The sequence below is a fragment of the Triturus cristatus genome, chromosome 10 (assembly GCF_964204655.1).
Source record: "Triturus cristatus chromosome 10, aTriCri1.1, whole genome shotgun sequence".
NCBI lineage: Eukaryota > Metazoa > Chordata > Amphibia > Caudata > Salamandridae > Triturus > Triturus cristatus.
The window spans coordinates 338644795-338664187 of record NC_140593.1 but is presented as its reverse complement, the minus strand read 5'-3'; positions in this window follow the sequence as shown (position 1 = coordinate 338664187).

The following is a 19393-nucleotide window of genomic DNA, read 5'->3' as shown; positions in this document are numbered from 1 at the left end:
AAACTCAGGAACTACGAAGAAAATATGGGAACTAGTGCAACTACAAAGAAAAAAGAAAGAAAAATACATGAAACAGAAGGGAGTAAAAGGCAAGCCGGCCCCACCAGTGTCCTGTCATCGGACGGCCCCAACCTGTGTCCTGCCTGATCTTACTCCATGAACTTGACCACAGGTATGGTCTGTATGTTAGGGTATGAATTGACTGTCTTTCACCCTACCACTTCCTTTTAAATATGCCGTATGGATGTATCCACTGCGCAAAGGAATTGTGGCTATTCCAGATGAGAGTTGTGGTCCAACTCAGTGAAGTAAATTCACAGGTTCCACACAGGAGAGATGTGGTGTTGCCAAGACTTCTGCTTTTGTGTCAAGAAGTGCGTTTTAAAAGATAGTTCACAAAGTGTCTTTCTGTTTTTCAAGACCATTTTGTATGTATGGATCAAGATGTTCCAGGGTCTACGTGCAAAAGTGGCACATATGGACATTTCAAATTTGCAACGTGTGTATGTCCTAGTCAGATGGGTGTGAGGCTTTACAGTTCTGACCACATCCTCATTTTCAGTAAAGCAGTCTTCATGTAGTGTATACTACTTTGTGTGCCCTGGATCAAGAAGTCGTGACAAACTGCTTGTGGTGGTTTTCACTGTTGGTCAGCTGTCAAGATTATTTTTTTTATTGGAGCAGTCAAGAGATGGTGTCTGTGGCTGTATTTGGGGAGCTGCCATTCGGTTATGCACATATGGTATCTGTTTTGGTTCTTTTCGTCGTGGGAGACTTAGCGCGGTCTACAGTATTCTCTTGCTGCATGTGGAGAGAATGTTCAACTTATTTTGTAGACTTAATTTTGTACATCGCAGTCCCACTGTACAAACTGCAGTTAAACCTCTCCTCAGCAATTTGAAATTGAGGGCGCGTGCTGTTCTCTACCCGCACGCAGCCTTACCTTCACCCTCAGATGTGTGGGGTCTCCATGGTTATTTGGTGACGCTCCTCCGTTTTTCCGATGATCTGCAGTTTCTAAATGCACCTACGTGCCTGGAGCCACCCGGCGAGACGCCGAAAACGTGCCGCCATCTTGTGGTTGGGAGCCACTATGTTCCGATGAGTTGCTAACCACGCTGCTTCACTTTGTCAACCACGCTGCTTTGCTGGTTTAAATAAAGATTGATCTTCACATCTTGAAGTCTGGAAACGACGATGTGGACTCTGCTTCAAGTCAACGGAGCGTTCGTATCCTGTGTGCAAGTCTTTATCTATTCGTGACTGGGACAATTTTGTTCGTGGTATTAGCAACTGAATCTGGGCACATGTGACGTCTATTTGGGTAAGGGTTTAAGGTGTTTGAAAGACTTGTGGATTCACCCTCTGGATCACGCAGCTTACATCATTTTTTTGAAGATACTTTCCGATATTACAGTCAACTTCAAGCTACACGTTTGCTCTGCTCTTCTTTGTTACATGTAGTGAAGTGTTCACATCATTCTCCGGTGGTATTAGAAAGAATTTGTTACCACTTCAAATTGGTAAACCTAATACGGCAACTATGTTTAATGGAGAGTGCTATGTATGATTGAAGCAGTGGTATTTTTCAGTTGGTTTTGAATTGGTGCCACAGTTTTCGTGTTAATAGGCAGCCGAGTGGCACATGTTTTTTTTAACATGGATCATATTTGCTAGGTAATTTCCTAAAGAGTAGGTGTTGTTAATCTTGTCCCATTGGTGTTCCTAGTCTAGTAGTATTCGGGTGAGAGGTTGCTCACCGGCCTGGGGCACAGGTCACTAGTGTTCTACAGTAAATGTAACATATACAATAATTGTATGTCATAATTCCACAGTTTTACGCTGTTTATGGTTGGGACGTCGTAGTCTCCTGGTGGGTGGACATCACAGTTTCTCCCTTAGATGAGGGGGGTCCTGGTCTTGAAGGGTGTTTCCCAGTTTCTTATGTTGTGTGCGCAAGTTGCTTTGCGTTGCATGTCCTGGCTGTGTGTTGTGTGTAAGTCGCCCTGTGCATCACATGTGGTCCTGTGTAAGTCGCCCTGCGCTACAGATGTTGTTGTGTGTAAGTCGTCCTGCGCGTCACATGTTGTCCTGTGTAAGTCGCCCTGCGCTTCAGATGTTGTGTGTAAGTCGCCTTGTGCATCACATGTTGTCCTGTGTAAGTCGCCCTGCGCTTCAGATGTTGTGTGTAAGTCGCCTTGTGCATCACATGTTGTCCTGTGTAAGTCGCCCTGCGCTTCAGATGTTGTGTGTAAGTCGCCCTGTGCATCAAGTGTTGTCATGTGTTAGTCGCCCCGCGCTACAGTTGTGGTCGTGTGTAAGTCGCCCTGCGCCTCACTGTGTGTACCCTCTAGGTGGTCCATAGTGTGGTACACGTGTATTTGTAGTGTTGGTTCACCCTTGTTGTTTGTGTCTGGCCACGGGTGTTTGTCGTGTGGTGTGTTCACTTTTCACTACATGGTGTTAAAATGTTCAGGGGGTAAGGATGGTGTTACTATTAGTATGTAATTTAGGTTGTTTCATAATTTATACTCCTTCCCAAAAGTACGCAGTGTTAGTGTGCGTTATCTTCGATTGTGATTTAACTATTTGAATTAATAATATTCTTGAGAGAGGATGGGGAATTATTTATGATGCATGTATTTTATGTGTCGTATTTTGCCCATCTTTTCTTTATTTGCATTGTTCTCACTGTAGTGATGTTTTACTTTTAGTTGTATTCTTTAGGTATGAACATTACTTCTTATTTTGTGTATAGCTTTGGTATTGTAATCTTTGTTTTCATTTTAAAAGGAAAGGGATAATGTTATACCCTGAGTTTTACATTAATTGTAATTAGCCTAGGTCTTCCTAGCTGCTCAGCCAGAGTGAGAGATGGTAACAGAATGTTGGTGTGACTGTGATGAATGGAATGCCTGGGTGCCTGTGTGGATGAGTGATGACAGTTGGAGATGGGCTGAGCAGCTAGGCAGGCTGCTCCTGGTGGGGCTGTAATGGGGGCTGTAATAGGCTAAGTAGGAGCTGGTGTAGGAGCTGGTACATGGCAGAACCAAGTCTGATGTTACCTGGAACTGGAACTAATAAAGAAGACTTAGAAACCTACAACATGGCTACCAGTGTCATCATGTACAGATCACAACATAATTCACATCAACTTTGCAGGCAGCATTGGAACAGCCATTGTACGATGCACCCCTGACACAGCCCTTCACATTACAAATGTCTCATAGATGGCAGCCTCGATGATGACACAGGCTCTCGCATCGCAGACTTGCAGATCCTCGGAACTGAGGCTCCGTGATGCATCCCCGACACCATACTTCACATCTTAAGCCGTTGGTGACGGCAGTCTTGATGACAATGCAGGACCTCCAAGCTCCTCGGAACCGATTCATTGCCTAGGCTGCATGACGCATCCTCAACATGGGACCTCGCAATGCCCCACAACTAGGAATTAAGGTACTGATTCAACAGACCTAACTTGGTCCCTGTATTTGTAGTCGGCCTAAACTTGTGATTTTGTCCCGGTCCGGCACGACCAGATCTCCACAGCTGGCGCTTTTTGCTTTTAAGCACTATGTTTACCTAAATCTTTACAATTCCATTTATCCAGATCTACGGACTCGATTTTTGACGTTTTGCTCTTGATTGATTGTATTAAAATGTAATCTGTTTTTCTAAATTGGTGTGGGATTCTTGTGTTGTGTTTCCCTTTATTGCTGTTTGAAGTGCTGCATAAACACTTTACACATTGCCTTTCAGTTAATCCTGACTGCTCTGTACCAATCTAACAGCACGGTTTCATCCCCCTCAACGTGTAACCCAATTTCTTGCAATGTTTAATATGGGATTTCATTAAGGTAGGGAAGACATGATAATGTGGGACTTATCACTGTAGCTTGCAGTGAGGCCCAGGAAAGTATTTTTAAGTCAATGGTAAAGCCAATGCGAAGAGTGAACCCACAAAAAGTAGTTCATCTGGTTTTAGAAGAGGCCTAATTTGGGTCAGGTGTTGAAAAAATTGTTTAAAACAGTGGTGTCTAAAAGTAGGTCCAGGAGGTTGGGGCACATTCTAGATTTTCAGAGAAGCCACAAAATTAGAGAAATCTCAAGTGTTGACATATGCCGTAAACTGACTCTCTTGCCAAGACCACGTTTAAGGAAATGGTGTCAGATAATTGTGCTGATAGTTTTTCTTTATTAGATAGGAGCTATATCCACAAGATCAAACATGAAAGTCAGAAGCCAAATTTAAAAGTAATAGAGAGATCGGGAACTACTTGGTACACAAGAAGAGCCTATCAGTTTAAAAATGATCTGTTAAAAATTAGGATAGGATTGCCTCATAATCATAATGCAAGAAATGAATACTACAGGATGCAACCCCGAAATGGCAGGTGGATGTTACAGAAAATAGATAGACTTCCTGCCCTACATGATACTTGACTGCAATCTAACCTAGGGAAAATGTTCTTGCATCCCCTGTGTATTAAGAAAAGAATCAGAATTGCTAACAAACCACTCAAATATGAGTTTTTCTAAAAATAAATATATATTTTTTTTGTTGTGATTCAAATTACAATAGGTGCACTTGCTTAAGGAATGGTAGATAGGGCTGAGCCCCTGTCAATATTATTAAAGGATTTTTAAATTCAATACACAATTAAAGTTTTATTGTGATGGTGCCAATTATAGTTGAGTTTCACAATGTGTACAATTAACAAATAGCGGTTGCCAATGGATAGTTATGGTTAAATGTCTTTTTTGGTTTGCTAATAAAATAACTTGGGTGCCGTGTGATGAATCTTCACAAAACCTTTCCAAAAGGGTACTTTGTTTTCTTTAGTTTCTTCATGGAAAGTCTTGGGGTGATCCAACAAGCAGGGGCTGAGAAAAAGGGTCACAAAATACAAAATCCCCATATATTTTCAATTTTTCACCTTGGACCATCTTGGTTCTCTGCAAGTAAAGGTCCTGTGGGAGCAAAACCTCTTATTGGTTTATTTATTTATTTATTTTGTAGCTTGTAGAGCGCACGGCTACCCCCAACGGAGGTGTCCCAGCGCTAGCAGCAGAGACAGAAAGGGAGGGGTGCATTGTTGGGTGCCACAGGGTACTAAGGCAGATCTTCAAGGATTTCCTGAAGGTAGATTCTGAGTTGGCCTTTCTGATGTGTTTGGGCATGGAGTTCCCCAGGGTTGCGGTTCTAACGGGGAAGGACCGTCCTCCAAGCCTGGCCTTAGCGAAGCGGGGAGTGACTAGGAGTTCAAGATGATTAGACCTTAGATTCCTTGACTGTTTGGAATTTACTGATTCTTTTCCTTAGATAGTGAGGGCTAATGTCGCTGACTGCTCTGTAGGTGAGAGTGAGTGCCTTAAATTCTGTTATTCTTTTAATGGGCAGCCTGTGCAGACTGCGTAAGTGAGGGGAAATGAGATGCCGTAGTGGGACATTTCTGATTAGCCTCGCGGCTGCATTCTGTATAGTCTGTAGTTTCTTGATCAGGTAGGCTGGCAGACCCAAGTACAAACTATTGCCGTAGTCCAGCTGCGATCAGCGAATGGACTATTGTTTTCCTGCAGTCCATAGGTAGCAGATGGAGGAATCTCCGTATTGCCTTAATTTTCCAGAAACCGATGAGGAAACATGTCCTATCTGGGTCTTGCATGAGAGGATGGTGTCGAATTTGAACTCCAGGGTCCTGGCGGAGGAGACAGGAAGAGGGGGAGGATTAGCTTTGAAGGCCACCATAGGGTGGATTGTGGAGGGGAAGGCTGATTAAAAAATAGCACCTCCATTTTATTGGTAATCAGCCTTAGACAGTTGTTAGTAATCCAGGCTGATATGTCCATGAGACACCTCTTGAAGTTTGTAAATGCAGCCTCAGAGTGATCTTTGGTTGGCTGCAACATGAACAAAATGATGTGGCAGTCATTACAGAATTCCAGGGACTTAGGCCCCTGTCCTGAAAATGAGTAAACAAATGATACAAGGGGCAGGGTAGGAATACCCTGTCCCCCTGGCCCTTGTGATGGGGTCCCTGAGGGACATAGTTTGTTTTTTGGCCACAATCCCACATTGATCCTGCGGGATCAGTGAACAAAAGCCAAATCTTTTTTTAAATGTAAAGAATTAGTCTGCCCCCCCCTAGGTTGGACCGGAGCCCAGGGGTCAATATATAATATTACAATTGCAAGGGGGTTCCCCTACTCGAGCCAGTTTTGGCCCCATCTCCCAGGCCAGCAAACATTTTCAAAGGGAAAGGGGTTGCACAGCCCCCCTACCTGAGCTGATTATGGTCCCCATCCCCCAGGGCTCAGGCATAAAAAGAAAGGGGTGAGGGCATGCAGTCCCAATCCCCAAACCTCAAAAGGCCCGGGGATCTCATTTCCTAGGGCCACTACTGTAAAGAGGGAAGAGGGACATGCTACCCTCCTCCCCGTGCAGGCCCCGGGACCCCATCTCCCAGGGCTGAATTTATCTAAAAAGGGGATTGGCCTGCGCAACGCCCTCCCCGAGCTAGTATCGGCCCTGCAGACCCCATCCCTTGAGGCCTAATACTTAACAGTGTTCCAGGGAGCCCACCCTCCAGGACACCATGGTTTCCTGCCCAGGAAAGTGCAGGCATAATCTGCCTGCACTCTCCTGGGCAGGAAACACAACTTTGCTCCCACCTGGCGAAGCAGTAAATAAATGTTGCTTTCGCCCTTGTGGGAGCAATGGAAGGGTGCCAGGTACCAGGAGGGTGCTGGTTGGAGAGCCGGCTGTGGGCGTGGGAGCCCTGAGGCTCCCCCATGGCCCGAAACTGGGCAGCACAACAATTAAGAAACTATCCAGCACCCAGCAGGGGAGCCAGCTGGGGCTGCGGGATCATGGGGGCAAAAAAGGTTCAGTGTGGGTGTTCCAGGTGGGCACCAGGGCACCCACATAGGAAACAAAAAGTTAGCTCCCATCATACCCTCTATGGGTGCAGGCTGAGGCACCTCCTAAAGCCCCCAAACAAAATATATAATGTGAGTGTCTCGAATGGGCACTGGGACACCCACAACAATATTTTGTTTAAAACAAATTGATATTAAATAAGCATCAGGAGCTGCTCATTTATTATTCACTGCTCCTTGAAGATGCGCCCCGTAAAGGCCTGCAAGGGCTATTTACATTTGTGTTAGCTTCATGATGTCTCAAGAAAGGGCGCGAGCACCAGCAAGCATTTTTTTTCTTTTTCTAATGCTGTGGGAGCAGCAGTCCTCAATAAACATTAAAAAACAGTAAGTTTCCTGGGTCGTAAATGCATGACTCCAGGAGAACTTACCATATTTTTCTAAAACACTCCTAGCAGGAGTGCAAGACCCTCTTTTGGTTGCTTTTATGATTGCGTTTTGTGCACTGAAAAATGCTACAAGAAAGACTCAGTGACATATTGGTTTATTTCTCTGAGCCTTTATTTTAAAAAGTTTTGCCCCAAAAATGCTATCATAATAACCATGTTAAAATATTATTAGTGATTTTGGGGGAAAGAATATAGCTCTGCTTTATATATTACATATATATATATGGGGGTCTCTGGTTGGCAATGGTTTGCACCTTTGTCCAAATAGGGACCCTTGCTTCTAGTCAGGGTAATGGAGTTACGCCCTTAGTCAACCCCCACTCACCCCATTGGTAGCTCAGAGGCAGTGTGTGAAGCATTTGTGCACACATACAGCAACACAGTGAAAACACTACAAATGGACACCACAACAGTTTAGAAAAATAAGTAATCTTTATCTAAACCAAATTAGACTAAAATGACAACAATCCAACATACAGTTATCAAGATATGGGGCCAGATGTACGAACATTTTTACATGCACAAATGAGTTTGCGAACCCGTTTGGCGCATGGAAAACAGCATGGGGAATGTACAAACCCTATTTTGCTGGTCTCAATTTTTTGCGACTCGCAAAATAGGGTTTTGTGACTCGCTATTAGGTAGGGGCGTTCCCTTTCTAATAACGAGCTCAACCCTATGTGAGAATGGTTTATGTCCGCAATTGCGGGCGCAAAACACTCGCAAATTACCACCCTCTTCAAGAGGGTGGTAATGCACTCGCGAAAGTAAAGAGGTCACCAGGGGACCCCTTCCCCTTTGCAAAAGCAGGGGGAAATATTTTTTAAGGACAGGCAAAAACGCTTACGTTTTTTTTGTTTTTTAAATGCATCCCGTTTTCATTTAAGGAAAACGGGCTGCATTCGAAATTTCACACTTTGCTTTATTTAAAAGCAGTCCCAGACATGGTGGTCTGCTGAGCCCAGCAGGCCACCATACCTGGCAGGGCCTGCCATTCCCAATGGGGTCGCAAATTGCGAGATGCCCATTGGAAATCGCTAACAGTGTGAAATACACTGCTGTACATTGGAAATAGCGGCTCACAAATTGCGAGGTGCAAAAAACTCGCACTTTGCGATGCGCTATTTCCACAGTCGTACATCTGGCCCATGATCTTTAAAAGGTAAAAACAGTTCTGGCCACAGCAAACTATAGATGTGACCCTTTCAATACAAAGTACTTTAGATGCATCAAAATCATAGGCAAAAACAGCCAGAGGGAAGGTGATGCGTCAGTTCCTCAGGCACAGGGAAGGCGATGAGTCGGTTCCTTGCTCCAGGGGAGGTGATACGTTGGTTCCTTACTGCCACGCAGGGGAGGTGATGCATTGGCTTCTTACTGAAGAAGAGGTGATGCGTCGCTTTCTAACTGTTTGGGGAGGTGATGTTTCAGTTTCTTACTGCGGCCCCAGCAATGTTGTAGACTTAATGATCCGATGCGATGTGTGGGGACTCGGGCCGCACCGGCTCTTGATGCAGCGGCAGCAACCGCGCTACATTGATCTCTCCAGCCACGGCTTATGATGTGGCAGTTCCCTTAGCCGCACAGCAGGGCCTGCATCAGTGTCGGTGATCTCAGATTTCGGAGAGCGGTGCATGAGACTCGGCGTGTGGTGGTTTCTGCATCCGTGGGCAGGCACTGTGCCGGTTTCTTCAGTGGCAGGTACGGATGCATCACACTTCTTTAATTGCTTCAAGTTTTCTCAGCTCCCAGCAGCAGGACAACCTCTAGAGGCCCAACATGGGAACAGGCACCTCTTGACAAGTCATAACTCCCAGCAAATGGAGTTCAGTGGAGCTGGTGGTGAAGTCTTTGTGTCACTGAGACTTCAGAACAGGATGCAAGCTCTACTTAAAGCCCTTGGAGATCTTCTTCAAGCAGGATTTACAGCACACAGCAATGTCTTTGTCTTCTCTTCAGTGGAAACAGCCATGGCAGGCGAACACCACACAGCACACAGCAAAGGGGGTAGTACTTATCCTTCAGTTTTCCCAGCTGTTCTCCTTGGCAGAGGTTCTTCTTGAGTCCAGAAGTAACTGGGTCTGGGCCCCAATATTGAGACTCAATTTCTCTTTGTTCTCTCATGGCAGAGAGGCTCTGTGCTCAGTCCTAACCAATTTTGTCCTCTCTGGCCCAGTTTCCTGGCAGGAGGTTGGGACAGAATTGTCCAAAATCTCCTCCCACTACTCTAAATGCAGCCCAGGTCTATTCAGCCAAGCCCTGACACATCCAGGAAAGGCAGAACACACCTCAACCCCCCCCCAAGTAGCTGTCTGAAGAGAATGCACATCCCCAACCCATGTCACTCCAAAGCCAGACAGTCAATCCACAAACCAGCAGCGGCACAAATACGATGGCTAAGCAAGAAAACACCCTCTTTCAAAAAGTGGTATTTTCAAACACACAGCATAAAAATCATCTTTACTGAAAGATGCATTTTTATATCCTGAGTTCAGGCATACTGAACTCCATTTCTCTATCTTGTTTCAATGGGAAATACACCTGTAAACTTGTAAGCTGCTACAAAATAACTCCCATTCTATTTTATAGGACAGATAGCCTTACCATAGTGAAAAAACAAAATACACTGTATTTCACTGTCAGGACATGTCACACACCAGTAGATGACATGTCACACACACCAGTACATGTCCTACCCTTCACACACATTGCACCCTGCCCATTGGGGTACCTTGGGCCTACCTGAGGGGTGTCTTACATGTAGGAAAAGGGAAGGGTAGGGCTTGGCAAGTGGGTTCACTTGCTAGGCTGACATGGCAGTTTAAAACTGCACCCAGACACTGCAGGGGCAGGTCTGAGAACCCTTTGCAAGGCTGCTTGTGAGGGTGGCACAATCAGTGCTGCAGTCCCACTAGCAGCATTTGATTTACAGTCCCTGGGCACACACTGTGCACTGTACTAGAGACTTACCAGTAAATCAAATAAGCCAATCATGGAAACACCAATCCAGAAACATAATTTACACGGAGAGTATATACACTTTAGCACTGAATATCAGTGGTAAAGTGCCCAGATCCTGAAACCTTCCAAAACAGGGTCTAACATTGGAGGCCAAGAAGCAAAAAGTCCAGGGATAAACCAGCTGAAAAAGCCAGGTCTAACATATATTATATATTCACTTAAAAAACCATAGGTTTCACACATGTTATAGTTAGCTGGACATTTCACTTGTAAAAAACCAATGAAATTCCCCCGTTATAGTTAGCTCAGATAACTATAACTCGCGCGCCCGCAATCCACTGCTGATGATGTCACACATTACATCACTCATGACATGGTCAGTGGCATCACTCATGAAATCACTGTTGACATCATCCTTTGGATAGAGTGGCGGTCTCACGAGTTATAGTTATCTGAGCTAACTATAACGGGGGAATTTCATTGGTTTTTTACGAGTGAAATGTCCAGCTAACTATAACATGTGTGAAACCTATGGTTTTTTAAGTGAATTTGCAAGGTTTTTTAAATGCTAATTCCTAACTATAATGTATGTGAAACCTATGGTTTTTTCAGTGAATTTGTACGTTTTTTTAAATGCTAAGTTATGTATGTATTATTATATTTTTTATATATTTATTTTACAATAAACGACGTATTAAAATAGTTTTTTTTTTTAGGGTTTTCAAGGTGCGCGCACCGTTCGCGCACTGTGCACGCACCCCGCAATTTTTTGACAAAAAATTAAAAAAAAATTCGCCCTTCGGGGTCCTTCAGGGACCCCCTGACAAAGGCTAGGGGGTCAGGAACTCTCTACCCTGCCCCCTTTTCACGTTTTCCACTTGTGTTTTTAGCTCTCTTCTACCTCTAAAACTCAAAATGGTGGCTTGGGGTGCGCGCACCGTGCGTGCACCCCGCGATTTTTTGACAAAAAATGAAAATGTTTTTTTCGGCCTTCGGGGTCCTTCAGGGACCCCCTGACAAAGGCTAGGGGGTCATGAACTCTCTACCCTGCCCCCTTTTCACGTTCGCCACCTTCCTTTTTCACTCTCGCACTGAAAACAAAGAAAATGGCGGCCGACACTTCCTGATTTCGACCGATTCGAACGAGGCTGACATTTAACCACCAATCAGAATTACGCTCGCGCACGTTAGGGTGCGCGACTATAGATATGTATGTGCTTTTAACTGCAATTTTCTTAAAAACTACTGAACAGATTGACTCCATATATGCAAAAGGCACTTCCCTGACCTGAGGACTACCTCTCTGACAAATTTCAAGTAATTCTGTTCAGCCGTTCGGGCTGTACCTTCGACTAAAGGTCCTATGGGAAAATGCATGGGGAAAACGCGTTTTGGATAGGGGTGGGCGGAATTTGCGTAATCGCGTTACGCAAATCTCCGCGAAACGGTAATAAATCTCCGCGAACACGCAGAAATTCCGCGAACACGCGGAATTGCTTGTTTGCGATGCTTTTTTCCTGTTCACAATTGCTGTTTGCGTGCTCGGGTAGAAATATCTCGCGAACACGCATTTTGAGAACGCAAACAAGCAAAAAATTTCGCGAAGTCGCGGAAAGCAGAATTTTGGGCAATTTCGCGTTCTCCGCGGAACGCGAAATTACCGAAATTCTGCAAATTCCGCGAGCGGAACGGAATTTACCGCCCAGGCCTAGTTTTGGACCCCCCTTTTTTCTCGGCCCCCGCTTGACGAATCACCCCGAGACTTTCAGGGTAGGAGCTGAGCGGAGCGCCCCATTAGTTTAGAAAATTATTCAAAATAGAATTTTGAGATTTCCTATGGAAACACGGTCCTAACTATAACTATCTACTGGCGACCGCCAGTAGATAATTATATGTATTATATATATGCTCATCCCTTGATAAAGCCAATGGGCCCATTTTATATATTTTGGTATTATAACTCTTTGACAAAGTCAGTAAGTTTGCCTGAGTGCGGACAGAACCTGTGAGACTTGTGCCCTAAATTAACTTGATGTCACACCCTCCTCTTGCATTGCTTATGATCTCACATAGTACAACACTAATGACATGTACTATCACATGATTGCTAACATTATTGCAACATCTGAAATGACAGCATTGATGACAACACTGTTTTTGGCTGGGGTCTAAATTATAGTTGCTTTAGGCCACAAGTTATAGTTACTTGAGATAAATATAACTGATAAATTTCATATTTTGTTTTAGTTTAAATCTAGAGATGGTGGAACTCACAGAGCTTCACTCTGCAAAATTCTGCGGGGTTACATAAAACTCAGTGAGATTCAGTGGAGTTTTGCCCACCCCTACATCAGGACAACAAATGACTCATCCTAGAATGCCCACACCTCACCAGGCTCCTTCTGAAGCTCACCCATAAGTCTTTAAAAACACTATGCCTTTGACAACTAACTGGCCGCATGGTCGTTCCAAGCACAGTACAGCCGCATTGACAGGGCACTGGTGCGTCTTCTGTGTGGGTGAGACAGCAACTCTGCTCTAAGTGAACTGTAGGAAGATGGAAGGACCCCATTCCCAGGGCCATTAGTAAAACTAAAGGGGAGGGGGCAGCATGCCAGCCCTCCTCACACCTTGTTAAGCCCTGGGGACCCCATCCCCTATGGCAACAAGTAAATATAAAGAGGATGGGCTCTGCCTGGCCCCCTCCCTGGGCCATTATCAGCAGTGGCCTTCGCTATGGAAGGTGGGTGCCCTGACGTCCACCCAGGGTACACACCATACACTTGATGGGGGTCAGGGCCACTGTGGCCCCAGTCAGCTCACTGCATGCAGCAGTAGCTGGCATTGCTCCCACCAAGAGGAAGCAGCTACAAATGCTTTCTTTCTGGGCATCAGTGCGGGCAGGGAAACAGATTGAGAGTCTGCTCCCAGCCAGCAGGAGCATTTTTAAAGTTCCAGCCTGCTGGAGACTTTGTGTTTTCTACCACTTAGGGAGAGAGTAAAAAATGCTCCTGTGAAGCAGGAGCAAAGTAGCAAACACAGATTTCCCTGCTCACGCCGGTGTGAGCAGATAAAACACTTTGTCCTGGATTGGGCTCCCCGTGACATAGGTAGTTTGCTGGCACTGGGGGATGGGGTCCTCGGGCCATATATGGTCCAGGGTGTGGGCCTGCATGGTCTCCCTACCTTTTAAGCAATATAGCAGCCCCAGGGATTGGGTCACCGGGCCTTAAATGTTTTTTTCATGATTTTGGCCCGGGGTGACTCCCGTTTTTTAATACGACCCAGGGGGTTGGCTCTTCAGGGATTATAGTTAATGAATGCTGACCAGCTACCATTTTTTTTAAGCCTAAGGCATTTTTTGCCAATTTCTATTTTCTTTTACACTGAGCCGTTCCTCTCTGTACCCCCATGGGGCTTAAGGGGGTCAGGGTATCCCTACCTTGCCCGCTTACATTATTTTGTTTTACTTCAGGACAGGGGACAAAGTCCCTGTGTCCTGTAATGGCTTCTCATGTAGCTTGCAGCCAATCAGAGCACTCGCTCCTGTGGTAGTTTGACTCCCAAAGGATGGCCAGGGGGAAATAAAGTGTGCTGACCCAATCAAAATGCTCTATTTTTAAATTGGCACTCCTGTGAAAATCTTTTGTGCATTTTTTGTGGTTCACATACACATATAATGTATATATATATTCACTGAAAAAACAAAGGTTGCAGGGACGTTATAGTTGGGAAATGGAATTAAAAAATCTTAAAATTCACTGAAAAGTTCAAAGGTTATAGAAATGTAACAGTTAGGTATACGTTTCACTTGTACAAAACCGGAGAAATTCAGATGTTATAGTTAGTGAGGACCCCTCCCGAGGCTGATTTCGGCCCCGGGGGCCTCATTTATTAAAAAAAAATAGTTTATACAGGGGAAGGGTGCGTGGTCCCCCTTCCCTGTGCCACTTCTGTCCCCGGGACCCCATCCCCTGGGGCCTGCCCTCACGTTGGTGACCGTGGGGGGAGCTCCAATGCCCCATGGTCCCAGCTGGCCCCCGCTCCTGCAGGAGCCGGCAGTGCTTTTGGACCAGGGGAGCTGCTGACATGAAGCTTCCCTTGTCCAAAAGCAATTCTGCTTTGCTTCGTGAAAGCGAGAGCAGATTTCCTGATCTCGCTTCCGCGAAGCAAAGTAAAAAGTTTGCAATGACACTGCTCCCGCCCTGCCATTGCAAACAACAATGTCCCGGGGGTGAGCACCCTGGGACATTGCTGGAGCCGGCCCTGGGAGGTGGCCATCCCCAGGGCTAAGGAGGACTCCAGGAGGGGGGCCGCGTGGCCCCCCTCGCTTCGTGTGCAAAGCCCCAGGGAGGTGGTGGTCCCCAGGGCCGTTTGAGGGGCTGTGTGTCCCTCGCGTACAATTATTAAAGCCCTGGGGAGGTGGCAGCCCCTGGGGCTGCATGAGGGAGGCATGAGCCCCCCACACATTTTATTTTAGAAAAAAGGCCCTGGGAGGTGGCGGTCCCCGGTGTTGCGGGTAGGCTGCGTGCTCCCCGCATGTAATCAGCATGGCTCCAGGGAGATTGTGGGCTGTGAGGGTGCCCGTAACCTGGACCTGGCCCACTCGCTGATTAAAACGAAGCGCTGTAGACAGCGCTTTGTTTTTTTTTTCGCACACCCGGCACGGATCCTAACAATTTCATTTTTTTAAAAATATGCTTTTTGAGGCCCTGGGGGGTCCTTTGGGACCTCCTGACCAGGCCTAAGGGGTTAGGGAGTTTCTACCCTGCCCTCTTTTCTTTTTTTACTCAGTTTTACTGAGTCACAAGATGGCTGCCAACACGTCTTGGTTTGAAGTGTTGGCAGCCAATTAGAATGAAGCTCGTGTGTGGGAGGATTCTGTATATATAAAGAGATCCCTTGCTAACGCCGCCTCCGTGTTATATATAAAACGTACTGGTGGTTGCCAGTAGGTAGTTATAGTTAGAGCTAAGTTTCCATAGGAAAATCATTTAGTTTTTTCCAATAACTTTGGCGCTGCTTGATGAATCTTCATGAAATTTCCACAAAACTTCCCATTTTGGTTCAGCTGCTGTGTTGAAAGTTTCAGGGTAATCAGTCAAGCAGGGGCTGAGATAAAAGGGGTCCCATAACGTGTTTTCCCCATGTTATGTCTATGTGGATTTTTCATTTTTGGAACACTACTACAGCCCGAACTGCTGAACAGAATTACACCAAATTTGACAGAAAGCTAGATCTTGGTCCAGTAAGTGTGCTTTTTGTGATTTGGTGTAAATCCTTTCAGCAGTTTCAGAGAAATTAAAGTTTAAAAAATATAGATATCTGGGGTCACGAGTCCTTGCAGTGAACTCACAAATACTACTAAAATTTGATTGGCTGCCAACATTCGAACTAGGAAGTGTTGCCAGCCACCTTGGGACTCAACTTGAAGCCGAGTCCCAGAAAAAAAGTAAAATATAAATAAAAGGAAGTAGGGTCGGAATAAACCAGCAAAAAATGAACAAACGGCAGACCAAGGTCAAGCACATTCAGTCCATGTATACTTTGAAGATAAAGGGTTGGTGCAAAAGCTTCCTGCACCCGCTGTCCAAAGATGCCACTATTAGCCTTTCATTATTGTTATGGATAGTTCATATGGACTTTCCTTCTTTTTTCCTGATTTTGATTGCAAGGAGGGATCTTCGGGAGCTTTGTGCTTATCACCATTACAACTCTGCTCCTTACATTTGAAATAAGAACCCTGACTCCTCCTGTTGCAGCCTTTTTCGGTTTTTCATCTTTGTTTGTTTTATTTATTTTTGTTTGGTCTATTTATTAGTTCTTTTTTATTTTTAGATTTATATTTATTTTTATTTATATATAAGGATTAGACATTATGGTGCCGATCACGATCCGGTAAAAAATGTCCCCGTACGACTCGTATCGGGTCTTTTTACCGTACGAATCGCACAAGTGCCGTACGAACTGGCAATCACGATTCGCATGGTAAAAAGTCCATACGAACCGCACTGGGAATCATTCCCCACACGTCCTCGGGTCGGAAAATGTGTCCGACACGTCCTCGGACGATTTACCTTACAAACGTGAAAAGCCAAGTCCGACCGAGGAATCACGATCCATCCCGTGCGTCCGAGCGTACAACCGTATGGAAAAAACACCGTCCGCACCGAACTCCTATAGCAACCATGGAGACATGTGCCCGCATACGCGCCCAACACTCCCCCCAGCCCCCGTACGTCCGACACGTACCCCCCGTGTATGTATACCCCCACCCGTCTATGTACACCCCAGTACGTTCAAGTCGTACCCCCACCCCAGTACGTGTCGTACCACCGTCTATGTACACCCCAGTACGTTCGAGCCCCACCCCCACCCCAGTATGTGTCATACCCCCCGTGTACCTACACCCCAGTATGTTCCAGTCGTACCCCCACCCCAGTACGTGTCGTACCACCCTCTATGTACACCCCAGTATGTTCGAGCCCCACCCCCACCCCAGTACGTGTCATACCCCCCGTGTACCTACACCCCAGTACGTTCCAGTCGTACCCCCACCCCAGTACGTGTCGTACCACCCTCTATGTACACCCCAGTACGTTCGAGCCCCACCCCCACCCCAGTACGTGTCATACCCCCCGTGTACCTACACCCCAGTACATTCCAGTCGTACCCCCACCCCAGTACGTGTCGTACCACCGTGTACCTACACCCCAGTACGTTCGAGCCCCACCCCCACCCCAGTACATGTCATACCCCCCGTGTACCTACACCCCAGTACGTTCCAGTCGTACCCCCACCCCAGTACGTGTCGTACCACCGTGTACCTACACCCCAGTACGTTCGAGCCCCACCCCCACCCCAGTACGTGTCATACCCCCCGTGTACCTACACCCCAGTACATTCCAGTCATACCCCCACCCCAGTACGTGTCGTACCACCGTGTACCTACACCCCAGTACGTTCGAGCCCCACCCCCACCCCAGTACGTGTCATACCCCCGTGTACCTACACCCCAGTATGTTCCAGTCGTACCCCCACCCCAGTACGTGTCGTACCACCGTGTACCTACACCCCAGTACGTTCGAGCCCCACCCCCACCCCAGTACGTGTCATACCCCCGTGTACCTACACCCCAGTACGTTCCAGTCGTACCCCCACCCCAGTACGTGTCGTACCACCGTGTACCTACACCCCAGTACATTCGAGCCCCACCCCCACCCCAGTACGTGTCATACCCCCCGTGTACCTACACCCCAGTACGTTCCAGTCGTACCCCCACCCCAGTACGTGTCGTACCACCCTCTATGTACACCCCAGTACGTTCGAGCCCCACCCCCACCCCAGTACGTGTCATACCCCCCGTGTACCTACACCCCAGTACGTTCCAGTCGTACCCCCACCCCAGTACGTGTCGTACCACTGTGTACCTACACCCCAGTACGTTCGAGCCCCACCCCCACCCCAGTACGTGTCATACCCCCCGTGTACCTACACCCCAGTACGTTCCAGTCGTACCCCCACCCCAGTACGTGTCATACCCCTCGTGTACCTACACCCCAGTACGTTCCAGTCGTACCCCCACCCCAGTACGTGTCGTACCACCGTGTACCTACACCCCAGTACGTTCGAGCCCCACCCCCACCCCAGTACGTGTCATACCCCCGTGTACCTACACCCCAGTACGTTTCAGTCGTACCCCCACCCCAGTACGTGTCGTACCACCCTCTATGTACACCCCAGTACGTTCGAGCCCCACCCCCACCCCAGTACGTGTCATACCCCCGTGTACCTACACCCCAGTACGTTCCAGTCGTACCCCCACCCCAGTACGTGTCGTACCACCATGTACCTACACCCCAGTATGTTCGAGCCCCACCCCAGTACGTGTCATACCCCCCGTGTACCTACACCCCAGTGCGTTCCAGTCGTACCCCCACCCCAGTACGTGTCGTACCACCCTCTATGTACACCCCAGTACGTTCGAGCCCCACCCCCACCCCAGTACGTGTCATACCCCCCGTGTACCTACACCCCAGTACGTTCCAGTAATACCCCCACTCCAGTACGTGTCGTACCACCCTCTATGTACACCCCAGTACGTTCGAGCCCCACCCCCACCCCAGTACGTGTCGTACCCCCGTGTACCTACACCCCAGTACGTTCCAGTCGTACCCCCAACACAACCTCCTAAGTACGGTGCGCACCCCAGGCCCCAACATCACATCCGCATGTACGAGTCGTACCAACCCACACACAAGGACAGCACCGTACAACCAAATGGCCCATCTACACACCGTACACACGCTCAAAACGCACGTACACAACCAGGACAAAACAAAACAACACAAGAAGACACTATTCGAATGGCACAAAGCCACTAAACATGGCCAACAAACACTACAAATACACCTTCACTGACCTGCAACTGCCAAAGACAAACAGAGGGCCAAAACACCACCACTACTTATAACACACCCACCCAAAATTCAAACACTGCCACACCCACCCATGGACCAATAAAAAGGGCCCACACACACAAACCATGAGCCTTTGCAACAGACGCACTGCTGCCAGACACCACAGAACCATACAACAAGCTACACCACACCTTACACTTGCACACCTTCACACAACCACCCTCACAAACACCCCCTCATCACATTCACACACACACACACAACCATCCACACCCCCCCCCAACATCCACACCCCCCCCACCATCCCCACCCACACCCCTCACCATGCCCACTACCAAGAATCCAAAGTTCAGTAACCGAGAGTTGGAGGTCCTTGTTGATCAAATCCTCAGAGTCGAGCCACAGATCTTTGGAACATTGGTCAGAAATACCAGCCTGGCAGCAAAAACAGCCATGTGGCAGACCATCGTCGATGCTGTGAATGCTGTTGCGGACACCAGGAGGACCAGGCAGGAATGCCAGAACTGGTGGTACGATCTGCAGAGGAGGGTCAGAGCCAAGAGGCAGGAGGAACACGACCAGGCCAACGCCACCGGAGGAGGGCCCTCCCGCAGACCCGTACAGTACCATCCCCGGGAGGAGAGGGTGATGGCCATACTGCCGGTGGAGGCAGTCGAAGGA